Source organism: Oncorhynchus gorbuscha, linkage group LG08, assembly GCF_021184085.1.
Source record: "Oncorhynchus gorbuscha isolate QuinsamMale2020 ecotype Even-year linkage group LG08, OgorEven_v1.0, whole genome shotgun sequence".
NCBI lineage: Eukaryota > Metazoa > Chordata > Actinopteri > Salmoniformes > Salmonidae > Oncorhynchus > Oncorhynchus gorbuscha.
Window position 1 is genome coordinate 36,353,457 of NC_060180.1, and position 21,309 is coordinate 36,374,765.

Here is a 21,309-nt window from a genome sequence, read left to right on the forward strand (position 1 = left end):
GTGTGTGTGCGACTGGGAAGTGTGTGACTGGGAAGTGTGTGTTTGGTGTGTGTGTGTGTGCGACTGGGAAGTGTGTGACTGGGAAGTGTGTGTTTGGTGTGTGTGTGTGTGTGCGACTGGGAAGTGTGTGTTTGGTGTGTGTGTGTGTGTGTGCGACTGGGAAGTATGTGTTTGGTGTGTGTTTGGTGTGTGTGTGTGTGTGTGTGTGTGTGTGTGTGTGTGTGTGTGTGTGTGTGTGTGTGTGTGTGTGTGTGTGTGTGTGTGTGTGTGTGTGTGTGTGTGTGTGTGTGTGTGTGTGTGTGTGTGTGTGTGTGTGTGTGTGTGTGTGTGTAACTAAGGGAAGTGTGTGCACTGGTGTGGTCTGACTGGCAACAAAGCCAGGTGGATTAAAGTGAAGGGTGCTGGGAGGCATTCTGTTAAAACGTTCAGTGGTGTGGAGAGAGCCATCTGCTAAACACACACGGAGAAACGCATACACAGTGTGTCACATACACACACTGTGACACACACGCAGCAGGAGAGAACTTCGGGCACACACACATGGACAGCATAGGTGAAGGACATCGGTAGCAGTACAACACAGATATGTCACTTTAGCAACGACATGTACTTGCACAAAACCAAACCTCAATTTCACATTCAAATCAGGGATATTTGCTTTTTTGGATTAAATAAAATCCTTGCCAGCTGGAGACAACAGGCAAATCACCTTGGATACTCAGACATTCTACACCGGGATTTTGCATATGATCTGAGAGAGACACACACACACACACACTCGCACCAACACAAAGCCGGCCTGTGGGTTAGGGGTGTGGGGCAGATATGCTGGGACAGTCTTTTTGAAGAGTTTATCCTGTTAATGGTGTTAGACACACTCCTCTCTCCCACAGACGAAACCCATCTCGGACAAAACCCACTCTGTCCTTATAGATTCATGTGCGCCCACTCTCCCACTCTAATAGAGTTTGAGGGAGACCGGAGCACGAAGATAGACACCCGTTCTTAATCTGTCCGTCTGTCTACGCAGGCTGCCACTGAAAAAACCATGTTAAGAGAACAGAATCTCTGTTAGGATGAATACTTCAATTAAAAAATTCTCCCCTCTGTCTCTCGCGCGCTCTCTCTCTCTCTCCCGCTCTCTGTAGGGTGTCATTGTGGTCTTTTGGTCACTAGATTAGTGTGGTAATAGAACAGGCTAATCTCGCCTGGTCTTACACAGGGGGAGCGACCGTGGGGTGTCTTTAATAGCCAGCCAACCGTACCCTAATGTGTGTGTGACTGGGAGGAGAGAAACAGGGTTTAGACACACACACACACACACAGTCGCATGCACGCACATACACACACACACACACACACACACACACACACACACACACACACACACACACACACACACACACACACACACACACACACACACACACACACACACACACACACACACACACACACACACACACACACACACACCGCCAGGGTTTACATTTCTTTCAGGATTTCCATTTAAATGCATCACCTCATTGACCAACGCAATGCCAGAGGCATTCCCACGGTAACCCTGGTGTGCGTGTTTTGTGTGTGTGTACGTGCAAGCAAGTTTGCATGCCCACTGGTACTGGTAGAGAGGTGACAGGCAGTCTCCCCAGTGTAAAATAGCATACACTGAGTATACAAAACATTAAGAACACATGCTCTTTCCATGACATCGACCGGCCAGGTGAATCCAGGTGAAAGCTATGATCCCTTATTGATGTCACTTGTTAAATCCACTTCAAATCAGTGTAGATGAAGGGGAGGAGATGGATTAAAGAAGGATTTTTAAGCATTGAGACAAGTGAGACATGGATTGTGTATGTGTATTTTAGTGCCTTTGAACGGGTACAGTAGTAGATGCGAGGAGCACCGGTTTGTGTCAAGAATTGCTACCAGCCAACTTGACACAACTGTGGGAAGCATCCCTGTGGAACACTCGACACCTTGTAGAGTCCATGCCCCGACGAATTTAGGCCGTTCTGAGGGCAAAAAGGGGTGCATCTCAATATTAGGAAGGTGTTTGTAATATTTTGTACACTCAGTGTATACAGAAACGCCTAGTCCCTCTTTTTATCTCCCTCTTTCACGCCATCCTGGCGTAGCCACCTGTCCAATTTGGCAACATGTGCTCCCTTTATTACTGAAGCCACTGACTCGAGTCATGTGATCCACCTCTCCCGCTGCCAGTGGACAGATAACATCTGACAGACATTAAAAGCTGACTAATGAGTCTGAGACAGACATTAGCAGCCAATTAATGAGTATGATGTGGCATCCTACCACAGCACCTTTCACCCTATAAACTGTTCAGACAGTTGGGTAATAGCTCTATGACTTTTCTGTGGAATAGTTATCAGGAATACTTCAAACAGCCACAGCCATTTCATGGAGTCTTGTCAAGGAAAGTAAGTGGCTGTAATGAAAACCAACAAACAGAGTCTCAGAGTGGAAATGCTGATCCTAATGAATACATTGACAGAGGGGACCTGATCCTAGATGGACCCAGAGTTGAGGAGTCCTGGTTTAAAGGTCATAGAGGGGTCGCTGAGGGCGTAGTTGTCCGAGTCGGGGGAGGAAGGGTGTGGTCTGCAGACCTACAATGTCTCTGTCATTGTCTATTCAGAATCTCCTTGGGGAATACCAGTGTGATTAACACTAATCTTGCTGCTCTCTACGAAGCCTCCTCCCGCCGTTACAACATTACACTAGGACCACCAATTGCCAATCACATTTACAGACTACAAGCCCCAGTCCCCAACCCCAAAAAGGGTGACATCTTACGAGTTCGACCCCAACTTGGCTATATAGTGACTTATATCGTGTTGATCTTAAAAGAAAATGTGTACTAACATCACACATGACCACCAAGCACTTCTGGACATCAGATCAAAAGTTACGAACCTCGATTTCAACTTCGAATGCGACTCAGCTGTTCCACTGTTCATACCGAACCTTATTCATTGTTCCAGGGGCTACCAAAATGCAGCCGGTGTAGACACGGGAGACGAGGTGGGGAAATTGGTTGCGATGAGAAAACAAAACGCCGCTCCCCTATGTTCTACTGGAAAATGTCCAGTTACTGGAGAATAAGATGGATGAGCTTCATTCGAGAGTCTCCTAGCAGAGAGACTTGAAAAGCTACTATATTATATGTCTTACTGAAACGTGGCTGGATGATGATGCTACGCACGTAGTACTCGTGGATTGTCCATGCAGAGGCAGGATCAGAAGGCAGCCTCTGGGAATTCAAAAGGAGATGGAGTGTGGTTTTTCGTCAAATAACAACTGCCGTGCTGCTTCAAGTGTGTAGGAAATAAGGACTACCAACAGAGTCCTTATCTGTAATTATCACAGTTGTCTACATCCCTCCATCAGCCAACACCACTCTGGCACTCAGCAAACTGTAAACTGGGGCCATAGACATTAACCTCTCTGGTACAAGTGGGACGCTAGAGTCCCACATCGACAACACCCAGAGAAATTGGGGGGAGGTGCCAAATTCAAAACAACAAAAATCCCTCATTAAAATTAAAATAAGTATTATCCACCATTTTAAAGATAAACTTCTTGTAAATCCAACCACAGTGTCTGATTTCAAAAAGGCTTTACTGCAAATGCACACCATGCGATTATGTTAAGTCAGCACCTAGTCACAGAAAACCATACAGCCATTTTTCCAGCCAAAGAGGAGTCACAAAAAGCAGAAATAGAGAAATTTTATCACTAACCTTTGATGATCTTCATCAGATGGCACTCATATGACGTCATGTTACACAATACATGTATGTTTTTTTTATAAAGTTCATATTTATATCCAAAAATCTCAGTTTACATTGGCGCGTTATGGTCAGAAATGCATTGTCTCAAACAAACATCCGGTGAGCCACATCAAATTACAGAAATACTCATTATAAACATCGATAAACGATACAAGTGTTAAACATACGAATAAAGATAAACTTCTCCTTAATGGAACCGCTGTGTCAGATTTCAAAAAGGCTTTACGGAGAAAGCACACTTTGCGATTATGTCAGGTCTGCACCTAACCACAGAAACCCATACAGCCATTTTCCAGCCAAGGAGAGTGTCACAAAAGTCAGAAATTGCATACAAATTAATCACTTACCTTTGATGATCTTTATCTGGTGGCACTCCCAGGTCTCCATGTTAGACAATAAATGTTTGTTTTGTTCAATAATGTCCCTCTTTATGACCAAATACCTCCTTTTTGTTTGCACGTTTTGTCCAGTAATCCAAATGCTATGTCCAGACGAAAAGTCAAAAGAAAGTATAATAAAAGTTAGTAGAAACATGCCAAACAATGTTTAAAATCAATCTTCCGGTTGTTTTTGTCATAAATAATCAAAGATATTTCAACTGGACAAAAGCTTCGTCAATAGGAAAGGAGAAACAAGAAAGGCGCGTTCCCTATCAGGCGCATGGCTGATGAATGGAAATTTCCATTGGCCACTGATTGAAAGTGCTGTATCTCCCTCATTTTTCAGAGTAAAAGCCTGAAACAATGCCTAAAGACTGGTCACATGTTGAGGAAGGCACAGAGCTCGTGAACTGGGTTCTAAGTCTTTGTATGGTGGATAGGCTTTCAATGAAAAAACAGCCTTTCAAAATAATAGTACTTCCTTGTTGGATTTTCCTCTGGTTTTCACCTGCCATATCAGTTCTGTTAAACTCACAGACATTATCTTAACAGTTTTGGAAACTTTAGAGTGCTTTCTATTCAAATCTACTAATTATATGCATATCCTATCTTCTGGGCCTGAGTAGCAGGCAGTTTAATTTGGGCACGCTTTTCATCCAAAATTCCGAATGCTGCCCCCTACCCTAGTGAAGTTAAAGAAACTGCTCACCCAGAGGCAGTGTTTCTAGTGGGCGTAGACTTTAACCCAGGAAGACTTAAAACCGTCCTATCTCACTTCTACCAACACGTTCCATGCACCACTTTATTCTACCCACAGAGATGCATACAAGGCCCTCCCTCGTCCTCTTTTTGGCAAATCTGATCATGACTGCATTCTCCTGCTTCCATGTTAGAAACAAAAGCTCAAACGGGAAGTACCAGTGATGCCCTCAATACGGAAGTGGTTGAATATAGAAGACGCGCGGCTACAAGACTGTTTGACTAGTACATATTGCGATGTGTTCCGGGATTAATCCAATAGCATTGAGGAGTTTACCACAACAGTCACAGGCTTCACCAATATATGCATAGACAATGTCATCCCCACCGTGACTATAAGAATAGATCCAAATAAAAAAACATGGATTATAGGTAATATCCACAATGGGCTAAAAGCTAGAGCTACTGCTTACAATGAACGGGACACGGACATGGACACATACAAGAAAGCCCCCTACGACCTCTGACGAGAAATGAAAGCTCCAAGCTTATTTGTAATTGTGAAGTGCTTTGAAAGGCTGGACATGAGACACATCAACACCATCATCCCAGACATTGTAGACCCACTCCAATTCGCATACCACCCCAAGAGATCCACAGATAACGCAATCTTCATTTTGCACTTCACACTGCCCTCTCCCATTTGGACAAGAGGGGAAATAACTATATGAGAATGCTGTTCATCGACTACAGATCAGCGTTCAACACCATAGTGCCCTCAAGCTCATCACCAAGCTAGGGACTTTCGGACTGAACCCCTCCCTTTGCAGCTGGATCCTGGACCTCCTAGTAGGCCGGCCCCAGGTGGTGAGGGTTGGCAACAACACCTCAGCCACGTTGACCCAACACGGGAGCCCCTCAGGGGTGTGTGCTTAGTCCCCTTCTGTTCAACCACTACTGAATGGCCAAGCATGACTCCAACACCATAATCAAGTTTGCTGATGACACGACGGTGGCAGGCCTGATCACCGACGTGATAAATAAGCCTACAGGGAGCGGGTTAGAGACTTAGCAGTTTGATGCCAGGACAACAACCTCTCCTTCAACTTCAGCAAGACCAAGGAGCTGATAGTGGACTATTGGAGAATGAGGGAGAGCACAGGACTCTTGTGGAGTGGGAAAAGAGCTCCAAGTTCATTGGCGTACACATCAAACAAAGGACTTAAAATGGTCCACACACACCCGCACAATCATGAAGAGGACACGGCAGCACCTCTTCCCCCTCAGGAGGCTGAAAAGTTTTGGCATGGGTCCTTGGATCCTCAAAAAGTTCTACAGCTACACCACTGAAAGCATCTTGACTGGACTAATCACCACTTGGTATGGCAAATGCACCGCCTACAGAGTGTGGTACGGACAGCCTAGAACATCACTGGGGCAAAGCTCCCTTCCATCTAGGACCTCTATATCAGGCGGTGTCAGGGGAAGGCCTGAAGAATTGACAAAGACTCCAGCCACCCAAGCCATAGTCTATTCAATCTGCTACCGTGCAGCAACAGTACTGGATATTTGGCTCGCGGACCAACGGGCTCCGTTACAGCTTCTACCCCCCAAGCCATAAGACTGCTAAAAAGCCAGATTGCTAAATAGTCAATGAATGGTACCTGAACTATCTGCACTGACTCTACTCACACTTACTAGACTATGTATACACACTCACACACACTATATTGACACTCCCACACAAAACCCACACACTTTCACATACACTACATATTCACACACACGCATGCCGACAAACACACGTACATACATACACATTCACACTCACACACACACTTTTACACTCAGAATTTGCTGCTCCTACACTGTTCTCTGTTTTAATTGTTTTATTATCTATCCTGATACCTCGTCACTTTACCCTGCCTTCATATACTGTAGACAGTTGAAGTCGGAAGTTTACATACACCTTAGCCAAATACATTTAAACTCAGTTTTTCACAATTCCTGACATTTAATCCTTGTAAAAAGTCCCTGTCTTAGGTCAGTTAGGATCACCACTTTATTTTAAGAATGTGAAATGTCAGAATAATAGTAGAGAGAGTAATTTATTTCAGCTTTGATTTCTTTCATTACATTCCCAGTGGGTCAGAAGTTTACATACACTCAATTAGTATTTGGTAGCATTGCCTTTAAATTGTTTAACTTGGGTCAAACAATAAGTTGGGTGAATTTTAGCCCATTCCTCCTTACAGAGCTGGTGAAACTGAGTCAGGTTTGTATGCCTCCTTGCTCACACAAGCTTTTTCAGTTCTGCCCACAAATTTTCTATAGGATTGAAGTCAGGGCTTTGTGATGGCCACTCCAATACCTTGACTTTGTTGTCCTTAAGCCATTTTGCCACAACTTTAGAAGTATGCTTGGGGTCATTGTCCATTTGGAAGACCCATTTGTGACCAAGCTTTAACTTCCTGACTGATGTCTTGAGATGTTGCTTCAATATATCAACGTAATTTTTTTCTTCTCATGATGCCATCTATTTTGTGAAGTGCACCAGTCTCTCCTGTAGCAAAGCACCCCCACAACATGATGCTGCCACCCACCGTGCTTCACGGTTGGGATGGTGTTCTTCGGCTTGCAAACCTTCCCCTTTTTCCTCCAAGCCCAACGATGGTCATTATAGCCAAACTGTATTTTTGTTTCATCAGACCAGAGGACAATTCTCCAAAAAAGTATGATCTTTGTCCCCATGTGCAGCTGCAAACCATAGTCTGGCTTTTATTATGGAGGTTTTGGAGCAGTGGCTTCTTCCTTGATGAGCGACCTTTCGGGTTATATCGATACAGGACTAATTTTACTGTGGATATAGATACTTTTGTACCTATTTCCTCCATTATCTTCACAAGGTCCTTTGCTGTTGTTCTGGGATTGATTTTCACTTTTTTGCACCAAAGTACGTTCATCTCTAGGAGACAGAACGCGTCTCTTTCCTGAGCGGTATGACGGCTGCGTGGTCCCATGGTGTTTATACTTGCATACTATTATTTGTACAGTTGAATATGGTACCTTCAGACGTTTGGAAATTGCTCCCAAAGATGAACCAGACTTGTGGATGTTATGCTGGTGAATGAGGACCCAAAAGCGACTTAACAGAAACAGAGTCTTTATTCCAGTCTTAAACAAAAACGATAATCCTGGATATTATCTTAGGTAAATACAAAACAGGAAAACTGAAATCCTCTCGTCAGTAGAGAGGAACGACTGGAGACGCGACCACAGACTGCAGGTCGCTTCAGGAAGGCACAGGCCGTAGCTGACATAGACACCTGCTCACACACAGCATCTGAAGAAGGCAAAAACACGACAGGGCGGAACAAGGACACAGAACAGCAAACATCAAACAAGGATCCGACAAGGACAGAAGCGGAAAACAGAGGGAGAAATAGGGACTCTAATCAGAGGGCAAAATAGGGGACAGGTGTGAAAGAGTAAATGAGGTAGTTAGGAGAATGAGGAACAGCTGGGAGCAGGAACGGAACGATAGAGAGAGAGAGGGAGAGAGCGAGAGGGGGAGAGAGAGGGATAGAAAGAGGGAAAGAACCTAATAAGACCAGCCTACGAACTGTTAGCTTGTTAGCACAGGCCTGCTAACCATCTGAATCACTGCATCCCAAACACTCTGAACCCATTTACTTTCTATCTCTTTTTGATTTTTATTTTGTTTATACCTTCCGGAAACTTGCCTCACCCACTGTGGTACGGAATCGCTGTTACTTTTAATTTTTATTTTATGACACACTCAAGAACCTCCAGACGCTAACCAGCTAACTAGCTACAAGCTATTTAGTCATTGTTAGTAAAAAATTAAAAAAAACAACAACCTGGATAACACTCGCCAGCCCAGCCCCCCTGCCCCATCCACCGCTGCCCCCTGGACACTGATCTCTTGGCTACATAGCTGACGCACACTGGACTGCCCATTAATCACGGTACTCCACTCTGCTTGTTTGTTTTATCTGTCGGCCCAGTTGCCTAGTCAACGCCATTTTACCTGCTGTTTGTTGTGCTAGCTGATTATCCTCGCCCACTGTTTTTAGCTAGCTTTCTCAATTCAACACCTGTGACTACTGTATGCCTCGCTGTATGTCTCTCTCAAATGTCAATATGCCTTGTATACTGTTGTTCAGGTTAGTTATCATTGTTTTAGTTCACAATGGAGCCCCTAGATCCACTCTGCATACCCCTGTTACCTCCCTTGTCCCACCCCCCACACATGCGGTGACATCACCCATTACAACCAGCATGTCCAGAGATACAACCTCTCTCATCATCACCCAGTGCCTGGGCTTACCTCCGCTGTACCCGCACCCCACCATACCCCTGTCTGCGCATTATGCCCTGAATATATTCTACCATGCCCAGAAACCTGCTCCTCTTATCCTCTGCCCCCAACGCTCTAGGCGACCAGTTTTGATAGCCTTTAGCCGTACCCTCATACTACTCCTTCTCTGTTCCGCGGGTGATGTGGAGGTAAACCCAGGCCCCGCATGTCCCGAGGTACCCTCATTTGTCGATCATTCTGTGATCGAAAAAGTCTTGGTTTTATGCATGTCAACATCAGAAGCCTCCTCCCTAAGTTTGTTTTACTCACTGCTTTAGCACACTCTGCTAACCCTGATGTCCTTGCCGTGTCTGAATCCTGGCTCAGGAAGGCCACCAAAAACTCAGAGATTTCCATACCCAACTATAACATCTTCCGTCAAGATAGAACTGCCAAAGGGGGCGGAGTCGCAGTCTACTGCAGAGATAGCCTGCAAAGTAATGTCATACTTTCCAGGTCCATACCCAAACAGTTTGAACTACTAATTTTGAAAATTACTCTCTCCAGAAACAAGTCTCTCACTGTTGCCGCCTGCTACCGACCCCCCTCAGCTCCCAGATGTGCCCTGGACACCATTTGTGAATTGATCGCCCCCCATCTAGCTTCAGAGTTCGTTCTGTTAGGTGACCTAAACTGTGATATGCTTAACACCCCGGCAGTCCTACAATCTAAGCTAGATGCCCTCAATCTCACTCAAATCATCAAGGAACCCACCAGGTACAACCCTAACTCTGTAAACAAGGGCACCCTCATAGACGTCATCCTGACCAACTGGCCCTCCAAATATACCTCTGCTGTCTTCAACCAGGATCTCAGCGATCACTGCCTCATCGCCTGTATCCGCCACGGAGCCGCAGTCAAACGACCACCCCTCATCACTGTCAAACGCTCCCTAAAACACTTCTGTGAGCAGGCCTTTCTAATCGACCTGGCCTGGGTATCCTGGAAGGACATTGACCTCATCCCGTCAGTTGAGGATGCATGGTCATTCTTTAAAAGTAACTTCCTCACCATTCTAGATAAGCATGCTCCGTTCAAAAAATGCAGAACCAAGAACAGATACAGCCCTTGGTTCACTCCAGACCTGACTGCCCTCGACCAGCACAAAAACATCCTGTGACGGACTGCTATAGCATCGAATAGCCCCCGTGATATGCAACTGTTCAGGGAAGTCAGGAACCAATACACGCAGTCAGTCAGGAAAGCTAAGGCCAGCTTCTTCAGGCAGAAGTTTGCATCCTGTAGCTCCAACTCCAAAAAGTTCTGGGACACTGTGAAGTCCATGGAGAACAAGAGCACCTCCTCCCAGCTGCCCACTGCACTGAGGCTAGGAAACACGGTCTCCACCGATAAATCCATGATTATCGAAAACTTCAATAAGCACTTCTCAACGGCTGGCCATGCCTTCCGCCTGGCTACTCCAACCTCGGCCAACAGCTCCGCCCCCCGTAGCTCCTCACCCAAGCCTCTCCAGGTTCTCCTTTACCCAAATCCAGATAGCAGATGTTCTGAAAGAGCTGCAAAACCTGGACCCGTACAAATCAGCTGGGCTTGACAATCTGGACCCGCTATTTCTGAAACTATCTGCCGCCATTGTCGCAACCCCTATTACCAGCCTGTTCAACCTCTCTTTCATATCGTCTGAGATCCCCAAGGATTGAAAGCTGCCGCAGTCATCCCCCTCTTCAAAGGGGAGACACCCTGGACCCAAACTGTTACAGACCTATATCCATCCTGCCCTGCCTATCTAAGGTCTTCGAAAGCCAAGTCAACAAACAGGTCACTGACCATCTCGAATCCCACCGTACCTTCTCCGCTGTGCAATCTGGTTTCCGAGCCGGTCACGGGTGCACCTCAGCCACACTCAAGGTACTAAACGATATCATAACCGCCATCGATAAAAGACAGTACTGTGCAGCCGTCTTCATCGACCTCGCCAAGGCTTTCGACTCTGTCAATCACCATATTCTTATCGGCAGACTCAACAGCCTCGGTTTTCGGATGACTGCCTTGCCTGGTTCACCAATTACTTTGCAGACAGAGTTCAGTGTGTCAAATCGGAGGGCATGCTGTCCGGTCCTCTGGCAGTCTCTATGGGGGTGCCACAGGGTTCAATTCTCGGGCCGACTCTTTTCTCTGTGTATATCAATGATGTTGCTCTTGCTGCGGGCGATTCCCTGATCCACCTCTACGCAGACGACACCATTCTATATACTTTCGGCCCGTCATTGGACACTGTGCTATCTAACCTCCAAACGAGCTTCAATGCCATACAGCACTCCTTCCGTGGCCTCCAACTGCTCTTAAACGCGAGTAAAACCAAATGCATGCTTTTCAACCGATCGCTGCCTGCACCCGCATGCCCGACTAGCATCACCACCCTGGATGGTTCCGACCTTGAATATGTGGACATCTATAAGTACCTAGGTGTCTGGCTAGACTGCAAACTCTCCTTCCAGACCCACATCAAACATCTCCAATCGAAAATCAAATCAAGAGTCGGCTTTCTATTCCGCAACAAAGCCTCCTTCACTCATGCTGCCAAGCTTACCCTAGTAAAACTGACTATCCTACCGATCCTCGACTTCGGCGATGTCATCTACAAAATGGCTTCCAACACTCTACTCAGCAAACTGGATGCAGTCTATCACAGTGCCATCCGTTTTGTCACTAAAGCACCTTATACCACCCACCACTGTGACTTGTATGCTCTAGTCGGCTGGCCCTCACTACATATTCGTCGCCAGACCCACTGGCTCCAGGTCATCTACAAGTCCATGCTAGGTAAAGCTCCGCCTTATCTCAGTTCACTGGTCACGATGGCAACACCCATCCGTAGCACGCGCTCCAGCAGGTGTATCTCACTGATCATCCCTAAAGCCAACACATCATTTGGCCGCCTTTCGTTCCAGTACTCTGCTGCCTGTGACTGGAACGAATTGCAAAAATCGCTGAAGTTGGAGACTTTTATCTCCCTCACCAACTTCAAACATCAGCTATCCGAGCAGCTAACCGATCGCTGCAGCTGTACATAGTCTATAGGAAAATAGCCCACCCATTTTCACCTACCTCATTCCCATACTGTTTTTATACTGTTTTTATTTATTTATTTTTCTGCTCTTTTGCACACCAATATCTCTACCTGTACATGACCATCTGATCATTTATCACTCCAGTGTTAATCTGCAAAACTGTATTATTCGCCTACCTCCTCATGCCTTTTGCACACATTGTATATAGACTGCCCATTTTTTTCTACTGTGTTATTGACTTGTTAATTGTTTATTCCATGTGTAACTCTGTGTTGTCTGTTCACACTGCTATGCTTTATCTTGGCCAGGTAGCAGTTGCAAATGAGAACTTGTTCTCAACTAGCCTACCTGGTTAAATAAAGGTGAAATAAAAAATAAAATAAAAAAGAGGGAAACAAATAGAAGGGAAGCACAGGGACAAGACATGATAATCAATGACAAGACATGACAGTACCCCCCCACTCACCGAGCACCTCCTGGCGCACTCGAGGAGGAACCCTGGCGGCAACGGAGGAAATCATCAATCAACGAGCGGTCCAGCACGTCCCGAGACGGAACCCAACTCCTCTCCTCAGGACCGTAAACCCTCCAAATCCACTAAGTACTGGTGACCACGTCCCCGAGAACGCATGTCCATGATCTTCCGTACCTTGTAAATAGGTGCGCCCTCGACAAGGACGGGGGGGGAGGGAAGACGAACGGGGGCGCGAAGAAAAGGCTTGACACAGGAGACATGGAAGACAGGGTGGACGCGACGAAGATGTCGCGGAAGAAGCAGTCGCACAGCGACAGGATTGACGACCTGAGAGACACGGAACGGACCAATGAACCGCGGAGTCAACTTGCGAGAAGCTGTCGTAAGGGGAAGGTTACGAGTGGAAAGCCACACTCTCAGACCGCGACAATACCTAGGACTCTTAATCCTACGTTTATTGGCGGCTCTCACAGTCTGCGCCCTGTAACGGCAAAGTGCAGACCTGACCCTCCTCCAGGTGCGCTCACAACGTTGGACAAAAGCCTGAGCGGAGGGAATGCTGGACTCGGCGAGCTGGGACGAGAACAGAGGAGGCTGGTACCCAAGACTACTCTGAAACGGGGATAGCCCGGTAGCAGACGAAGGAAGCGAGTTGTGAGCGTATTCTGCCCAGGGGAGCTGTTCTGCCCAAGACGCAGGGTTTCGAAAAGAAAGGCTGCGTAATATGCGACCAATCGTCTGATTGGCCCTTTCTGCTTGACCGTTAGACTGGGGATGAAAATCGGAAGAGAGACTGACGGAAGCACCAATCAAACGACAGAACTCCCTCCAAAACTGTGACGTGAATTGCGGGCCTCTGTCTGAAACGGCGTCTAACGGGAGGCCATGAATTCTGAACACATTCTCAATGATGATTTGTGCCGTCTCCTTAGCGGAAGGAAGCTTAGCGAGGGGAATGAAATGTGTCGCCTTAGAGAACCTATCGACAACCGTAAGAATCACAGTCTTCCCCGCAGACGAAGGCAGACCGGTAATAAAGTCTAAGGCGATGTGAGACCATGGTCGAGAAGGAATGGGAAGCGGTCTGAGACGACCGGCAGGAGGAGAGTTACCTGACTTAGTCTGCGCGCAGTCCGAACAAGCAGCCACGAAACGGCGCGTGTCACGCTCCTGAGTCGGCCACCAAAACCGCTGGCGAATAGAAGCAAGCGTACCCCGAACGCCGGGGTGGCCAGCTAACTTGGCAGAGTGAGCCCAGTGAAGAACAGCCAGACAAGTAGAGACAGGAACGAAAAGAAGGTTACTAGGACAAGCGCGCGGCGACGCAGTGTGAGTGAGTGCTTGCTTTACCTGTCTCTCAATTCCCCAGACAGTCAACCCGACAACACGCCCTTCAGGGAGAATCCCGTCGGGGTCGGAAGAAGCCACAGAAGAACTAAAGAGATGGGATAAGGCATCAGGCTTGGTGTTCTTATTTCCCGGGCGATAAGAAATCACGAACTCGAAACGAGCGAAAAACAACGCCCAACGAGCTTGACGTGCATTAAGTCGTTTGGCAGAACGGATGTACTCAAGGTTCTGGTCATGGTCAGTCCAAACGGATGAGGTTCTTATGGTCTGTCCAAACGACAAAAGGAACGGTCGCCCCCTCCAACCACTGTCGCCATTCGCCTAGGGCTAAGCGGATGGCGAGCAGTTCGCGGTTACCCACATCATAGTTGCGTTCCGATGGCGACAGGCGATGAGAAAAATAAGCGCAAGGATGGACCTTATCGTCAGAATGGAAGCGCTGGGACAGAATGGCTCCCACGCCCACCTCTGAAGCGTCAACCTCGACAATGAATTGTTTAGTGACGTCAGGAGTAACAAGGATAGGAGCGGATGTAAAACGCTTCTTGAGGAGATCAAAAGCTCCCTGGGCGGAACCGGACCACTTAAAGCACGTCTTGACAGACGTAAGAGCTGTGAGAGGGGCAGCCACTTGACCGAAATTACGAATGAAACGCCGATAGAAATTAGCGAAACCGAGAAAGCGCTGCAACTCGACACGTGACTTAGAACGGGCCAATCGCTGACAGCCTGGACCTTAGCGGGATCCATCTGAATGCCTTCAGCGGAAATAACAGAACCGAGAAATGTGACAGAGGAGACATGAAAGGCGCACTTCTCAGCCTTCACGTAGAGACAATTCTCTAAAAGGCGCTGGAGTACACGTCGAACTTGCTGAACATGAATCTCGAGTGACGGTGAAAAAATCAGGATATCGTCAAGGTAAACGAAAACATAGATGTTCAGCATGTCTCTCAGTACATCATTAACTAATGCCTGAAAGACAGCTGGAGCATTAGCGAGACCGAACGGCAGAACCCGGTATTCAAAATGCCCTAACGGAGTGTTAAACGCCGTTTTCCATTCGTCCCCCTCTCTGATGCGCACGAGATGGTAAGCGTTACGAAGGTCCAACTTAGTAAAGAACCTGGCTCCCTGCAGAATCTCGAAGGCTGACGACATAAGGGGAAGCGGATAACGATTATTGACCGTTATGTCATTCAGCCTTCGATAATCCACGCAGGGGAGCAGAGTACCGTCCTTCTTCTTAACAAAAAAAAACCCTCCGGCGGGAGAGGAAGAAGGCACCACGGTACCGGCGTCGAGAGAAACAGACAGATAATCCTCAAGAGCCTTACGTTCGGGAGCCGACAGAGAGTATAGTCTACCCCGAGGGGGAGTGGTCCCCGGAAGGAGATCAATACAACAATCATACGACCGGTGAGGAGGAAGGGAGTTGGCTCTGGACCGACTGAAGACCGTGCGCAGATCATGATATTCCTCCGGCACTCCTGTCAAATCACCAGGTTCCTCCTGAGAAGAGGGGACAGAAGAAACAGGAGGGATAGCAGACATTAAACACTTCACATGACAAGAAACGTTCCAGGATAGGATAGAATTACTAGACCAATTAATAGAAGGATTATGACATACTAGCCAGGGATGACCCAAAACAACAGGTGTAAAAGGTGAACGAAAAATCAAAAAGGAAATGGTCTCACTGTGGTTACCAGATACTGTGAGGGTTAAAGGTAGTGTCTCACATCTGATACTGGGGAGAAGACTACCATCTAAGGCGAACATGGGCGTGGGCTCCCCTAACTGTCTGAGAGGAATGTCATGTTTCCGAGCCCATGCTTCGTCCATAAAACAACCCTCAGCCCCAGAGTCTATCAAGGCACTGCAGGAAGCAGCCGAACCGGTCCAGCGTAGATGGACCAACAAGGTAGTACAGGATCTTGATGGAGAGACCTGAGTAGTAGCGCTCACCAGTAGCCCTCCGCTTACTGATGAGCTCTGGCTTTTACTGGACATGAAATGACAAAATGTCCAGCAGAACCGCAATAGAGGCAAAGGCGGTTGGTGATTCTCCGTTCCCTCTCCTTAGTCGAGATGCGAATACCTCCCAGCTGCATGGGCTCAGTCTCTGAGCCGGTGGGAGGAGATGGTTGAGATGCGGAGAGGGGGAACACCGTTAACGCGAGCTCTCTTCCACGAGCTCGGTGACGAAGATCTACCCGTCGTTCTATGCGGATGGCGAGTGCAATCAAAGAGTCCACGCTAGAAGGAACCTCCCGGGAGAGAATCTCATCTTTAACCTCAGCGTGGAGTCCCTCCAGAAAACGAGCGAGCAACGCCGGCTCGTTCCAGTCACTGGAGGCAGCAAGAGTGCGAAACTCTATAGAGTAATCCGTTATGGATCGATCACCTTGACATAGGGAAGCCAGGGCCCTGGAAGCCTCCTTCCCAAAAACTGAACGATCAAAAACCTGTATCATCTCCTCTTTAAAGTTCTGATAATCGTTAGTACACTCAGCCCTTGCCTCCCAGATAGCTGTGCCCCACTCCCGAGCCCGACCAGTAAGGAGTGATATGACGTAGGCGATCCGAGCTCTCTCTCTTGAGTATGTGTAGGGCTGGAGAGAGAACACAATATCACACTGGGTGAGAAAGGAGCGGCACTCAGTGGGCTGCCCAGAGTAACATGGTGGGTTATTAACCCTAGGTTCCGGAGACTCGGAAGACCAGAAAGTAGCTGGTGGCACGAGACGAAGACTCTGAAACTGTCCTGAGAGGTCGGAGACCTGAGCGGCCAGGGTCTCAACGGCATGACGAGCAGCAGACAATTCCTGCTCATGTCTGCCGAGCATTGCTCCCTGGATCTCGACGGCAGTGTTGCGAGAATCCGTAGTCGCTGGGTCCATTCTCGGTCGGATCCTTCTGTTATGCTGGTGAATGAGGACCCAAAAGCGACTTAACAGAAACAGAGTCTTTATTCCAGTCTTAAACAAAAACGATAATCCTGGATATTATCTTAGGTAAATACAAAACAGGAAAACTGAAATCCTCTCGTCAGTAGAGAGGAACGACTGGAGACGCGACCACAGACTGCAGGTCGCTTCGGGAAGGCACAGGCCGTAGCTGACATAGACACCTGCTCACACGCAGCATCTGAAGAAGGCAAAAACACGACAGGGCGGAACAAGGACACAGAACAGCAAACATCAAACAAGGATCCGACAAGGACAGAAGCGGAAAACAGAGGGAGAAATAGGGACTCTAATCAGAGGGCAAAATAGGGGACAGGTGTGAAAGAGTAAATGAGGTAGTTAGGAGAATGAGGAACAGCTGGGAGCAGGAACGGAACGATAGATAGAGAGAGCGAGAGAGGGAGAGAGCGAGAGAGGGAGAGAGGGAGGGGGAGAGAGAGGGATAGAAAGAGGGAAAGAACCTAATAAGACCAGCAGAGGGAAACGAATAGAAGGGAAGCACAGGGACAAGACATGATAATCAATGACAAGACATGACAGTGGAGGTCTACAATTTATTTTCTGAGGTCTTGGCTGATTTCTTTTGATTTTCCCATGATGTCAAGCAAAGAGGCACTGAGTTTGAAGGTAGGCCTTGAAATACATCCACAGGTACACCTCCAATTGACTCAAATTATGTCAATTAGCCTATCAGAAGCTTCTAAAGCCATGACATAATTTTCTTGAATTTTTCAAGCTGTGTAAAGGCACAGACAACTTAGTGTATGTGAACTTCTGACCCACTGGAATTGTGATACAGTGAATTATAAATGAAATAATCTGTCTGTAAACAATTGTTGGAAAAATGACTTGTGTCATGCACAAAGACGATGTCCTAACCGACGTGCCAGAACTATAGTTTGAAACTAGGGGGCACTATTTTTATTTTTGGAAAAATAACGTTCCCAAAGTAAACCACCTATTTCTCAGAACCAGATGCTAGAATATGCATATAATTTACAGCTTAGGATAGAAAAAACTCAATTTTCCAAAACTGTCAAAATATTGTCTGTGAGTATAACAGAACTGATATTGCAGGCGAAACCCTGAGGAAAATCCAATCAGGAAGTGCCTCTTATTTTGAAACCGTTGTGTTCCTATGCACCCTTATTGGCCATTGAAAGGGATATCAACCAGATTCCTTTTTCCACGTATTCCCCAAGGTGTAGTTTCACGCCTTTATGTTGAACTCGGTAGTGAGTGTTGCAACCGAGGACAGACCATTTTTACACGCTACGCGCTTCAGCACTCTGTGGTCCCATTCTGTGAGCTTGTGTGTCCTACCACTTCATGGCTGAGCTGTTGTTGCTCCTAGACATTCCCACTTCACAATCACAGCAATTGCAGTTGACCGGGGAAGCTCTAGCAGGGCAGAAATTGAATGAACTGACTTGTTGAAAAGGTGTCATCCTATGACGGAGCCACGTTGAAAGTCACTGAGCTCTTCAGTAAGGCCATTCTACTGCCAATGTTTTATATGGAGATGGCATGGCTGTGTGCTCGATTTTATGCATCTGTCAGCAACGGGTGTGGCTGAACTAGCCGAATCCACTAATTTGAAGGGGTGTCAACATACTTTTGTATATGTAGTGTACAATTATCTATAAGGTCCCCAGTCGAACAGTAAATTTCAACCACAGATTCAACCACAAAGACCTAGGAAATGTTCCAATGCCTCGCAATGAAGGGCATTTACTGGTACAGCAGATGGGTAAAAAAGCAGACATTGAATACCCGTTTGAGGATGGTGAAGGTAGTAATAACACTTTGGATGGTGTATCAATACACCCAGTCACTACAAAGATACATCGGTCCTTCCTAACTCTAAGAGGAAGGAAACTCCTCAGGGCTTTCACCAAAATTAGTTACAGAGTTAAATGGCTGTGATCAGAGAAAACTGAGGATGGATCAACAACTTTGTAGTTACTCCAAAATACTAACCTAAATGACAGGAAGCTTGTACAGAATAAACAAATATTCAAAAAATGCATTCTGTTTGCAATAAGACACGAAGTGAAACTGCACAAAATGGGGCAAAGAAATTATGAACATTAAGTCTTGAATACAAAGCATTATGTTTGGGGAAAATCTAACAGGACACATCACTGAGTACCACTCTTCATATTTTCAATACTTTTTTATTTAACCAGGCAAGTCAGTTATGAACAAATTGTTATTTACAATGACGGCCTAGGAGCTGTGGGATTTCTGCCTTGTTCAGGGGCAGAACGACCGATTTTTACCTTGTCAGCTCAGGGATTCGATCTAGCAACCTTTCGGTTACTGGCCCAGTGCTTTAACCACTAGGCTACCTGCCGCCCCAAAGGGTAGTTATCCTGTTGGAAGGTGAACCTTCGCCTTCCAGAATGGTAGTGGCTGCATCATGTTATGGATATGCTTGTCATTGGCAAGGACTAGTGAGCTTTTGAGGATAAAAATAAATGGAATAGAGATAACCATAGGCAAAACCATAGAGCAAAACCTGGTTCAGTCTGATTTCCACCAAACACGGGAAAATGTACCTTTCAGCAGGATAATAAACTAAAACTCAACAATTGAAACAAAAATAATGTGTAAATATTATACAATACTGGTGTGGAAAGCCCTTAGAGACTTACCCAGAAAGACTCACAGCTGTAATTACTGCCAAAGGTTATTCTAACAGGGGTGTGAAGATTTCATTTTAGAATACCTTTGCAAAAATGTTCAAAAACATGTTTGCACCTTGTCATTATGGGTTATTGTGTGTAGGTGGGTGAGAAATAAATATATTATCTGTTTGGAATGCAGGCTGTAACACAACAAGATGTGTAATAAGTCATGGGTTATGGGTACTTTCTGAAGGTACTATAAGTTGCAAGTGAATGAACGTGCACGGGTAGCCTAGTAGAGGAGCCCTTTGAAGTGATTGTTTGACTGGTTGTGTTTATGCCACAATAAATGGTAATACATTGAATCAATGAATAGGGATTCTATACAGTGCATTCGGAAAGTATTCAGACCGGGCTGACTTTTTCCAGCAGTTGATTTTGTTACGTGTCAAATGCTTTTTTCCTCATCAATCTACACAAAATACCCCATAATGACATAGCCAAGCCAGGTTTTTGAATTGTCTGCAAAATGTATAAATAAATATCAAACTGAAATATTACATTTACATAAGTATTTAGACCGTTTACTCAGTACTTTGTTGAAGCACCTTTGGCAGCAATTACAGCCTCTTGTCTTCTTGGGTATGGCGCTACAAGCTTAGCACACCTGTATTTGGAGAGTTTATCCCATTTTTCTCTGCAGATCCTCAACCTCTGTCAGGTTGGATGGGGAGCGTCGCTGCACAGCTATTTTCAGGTGTCTCCAGAGATGTTAGATCGGATTCATGTTCGGGCTCTGGCTGGGCCACTCATGGACATTCAGAGACTTGTCCCGAAGCCACTCCTGCGTTGTCTTGGCTGTGTGCTTAGGGTCGTTGTCCTGTTGGAAGGTAAAACTTCAACCCAGTCTGAGGTCCTCAGAGCTCTGGAGCAAGTTTTCATCAAGGATCTCTCTGTACTTTGCTCCATTAATCTTTCCCTTGATCCTGACTAGTCTCTACCACAATCCTTCACCATAGGGAATGTGCCAGGTTTCCTCCAGATGTGACACTTAGCATTCAGGCCAAATAGTTCAATCTTGTATTCATCAGACCATGAGAAACAAGTAATTTAGGTGCCTTTTGGCAAACTCCAAGAGGGCTGTCATGTGCCTTTTATCGAGGAGAGGCTTCCGTTCGGCCACTCTACCATAAAGGCCTGATTGGTGGAATACTCTGTCAGAGTAACCATCACCTCCCTGAACAAGGCCCTTCTCTCCCGATTGCTCAGTTTGGGCGGGCGGCCAGCTCTAGGAAGAGTTTTGGTGGTTCCAAACATCTTCCTTTTCAGAATGATGGAGCCCACTGTGTTCTTGGGGACCTTCAATGCTGCAGACATTTTTGGTATCCTTCCCCAGATCTGTGCTTCAACACAATCCTGTCTCAGATCTCTACGGACAATTTCCTTCGACCTCATGGCTTGGTTTTTGCTCTGACATACACTGTGAACTGTGGGACCTTATATAGACAGGTGTGTGGCTTTCCAAATCATGTCCAATCAATTGAATATACCACAGTTGGACTCCAAGTTGTAGAA